Source organism: Vigna radiata, chromosome 5 (assembly GCF_000741045.1).
Source record: "Vigna radiata var. radiata cultivar VC1973A chromosome 5, Vradiata_ver6, whole genome shotgun sequence".
NCBI classification, from domain to species: Eukaryota; Viridiplantae; Streptophyta; class Magnoliopsida; order Fabales; family Fabaceae; genus Vigna; species Vigna radiata.
In genome coordinates, this window is record NC_028355.1 from 9,153,728 (window position 1) to 9,155,856 (window position 2,129).

The following is a 2,129-nucleotide window of genomic DNA, read 5'->3' on the forward strand; positions in this document are numbered from 1 at the left end:
AAAATAGGAATTTCAATATAAGAGAGCTTCAAAAAGATTACATCGTTCCCCAACAACAGAGGGTTTACTTCACCATTGACATGGTGAAACTATATCGATTTAATGGAAAGAATGAAAAAATAAACCTTAGAATTGGTGCATTGGAGCATTTGCATCCAAAAGTCGCTTCCAAGGAGTGTAGAAGGTGTTCTATCATCTTTCTCTGTCAAAAGATTACCTAGAATTGTTCTGAGGGTCTATTTATAAGCTATGAAAAATTACATAATTTTGGCCGAAGCCCAACTACAACGCTCAGCGCTGGATTCACCGCTCAGCGGTAGGTGTGGCACTCTTCTAAATTGCTCAGCGTTGATGCCCAGACGTTATGCCGTATTGAATTGAATTTCTCAGCACTTAATGGTGGCTTTTGGCGCTCAGCGGTAGACATGGTTCTTCATTCACCCCCTCAGCGCTGGCGCTTAAGCATCTGACCGTAAGTCTTCCACAAGGCTGGCACTCAACATTGAAATTAGCACTGAGCGGTGAGTGTGATTCCTCTTTTTCACATTTCTTCATCGTTTCTTGAGTCCAACTCCTTCCTACTTCACTTTCCATCCTTCAATTCTCATTAAGTCCTGTCAAAACAATGTAAAACCAAGCATAATATCTCTAAAACCACCTTTGACTCTCTTGTAACCTTACTTAAGTGTTTTGCATGATTTTAAGCTCATTCTAAGTCATAAAGGGTGTGTTTTGATATCAATGTCACATAAAAATAACAGTTTTTACACCATTATCAAGAATGTGCTGTAACAAGGGGAAGCCACAGCTGGCTATTTTGCACATGGAAAATGTGGAAAACGTGGCAGCTAGTATGTAGAAAACATGCTTCAAATCAGCTACATGGTTGGCTTGCAAAGTACACACTTCTTAGCTTCCTTTGTGCTCCTTTGATTGGCAAGCTTCCTAGAAAGTATACGCATGTTGTGCAACTTTTATTGGTAACCTACAAAATAAAGTAAATGTTATTAAGTAAAGAGAACATGCTAAGACTTTAGAAAGAAAATATTAAGTTCTTAATCAACTTCCCTTTCATAGTTGATACTTCTTTGGATGGGAAGTCCCTTTAGGGGTTGCCATCAAGAGTGCTAATAGGTATATTAGGACTTGTGAGAGTTTTCAAACCAGAAAAATCTGGTTTATTATGCAGTAGAGGGTTGTAAGGGTGTTTTTGCTTGGTTTTGGTCTAAATTAGAGGGTTTTAGGTAGTGAATTTCTAAGGGAGTGATTCTGGATGGAATTGGTTAATCTAGAGTACAGTATTAAGTTAATCAAAACTGGTTTATGCAGATTTTGCAATGAAATGGTTGTTAGAAGAATTGGAAATGAGTTTGAGTATCTTGGAGAGGTTGTTTTGGTTTGGAATGGGAAATTTGATCTAGAGGTGAGTTTTCTGAGGTTTCTTAGCATTTATAGGGTCCTAGGGAGTAATATAAGTTGGGGGAAAAGTGTCCAAGGTCAAAGAAAATAGGGAGTGGATTTGTCATGGCGTTGAGCGCCAGTCTGGGCGTCAGCTCTCAAGTAACAGGACGTTGAGCGTCAACCTGGACGCCAGCTCTCTGTCTCGCTGGCATTGAGTGCTAGTTTATGGCGTTGAGCGGTACTCAGCAGGGTTCTTTTTATTTGTTGTTTTGGGTATTCTAGGGTACTGGTCTGGGTTATTTTCCTTTCTTTCATAAATGTGGCATGGTTCCTTATGCTTGGATGAAATGTATGATGAAGATATCAAAGTGTTATGTGAACTATTGTAAAAGTGAAAGGTTATATGTATATGGTTTCAAATGGATTCTTGTGTTGTATGCAATGTATATATAAATATAGGGTTTATATGAGAATGAAAATAGTATGCAATGAGAATAAGAAAAGTGTGTTATGAGAAGAATCTCAAGGAGAGATTCTATATTCTAGCAAGTGGTAAGAGAATGCTTGATAGAGAGACTACGGAACCTAGGTATCATGATATTCTACCAACCATTTAACTCATGTAGAGTTGGATAGGGTGGCAGAGAAAATGGCAGGAGGTCTTCACCCAAAATTTTCATTACTTGCATTTCAAGGAAAGATCAAAAGCTTTGAATTTTCATACCAAG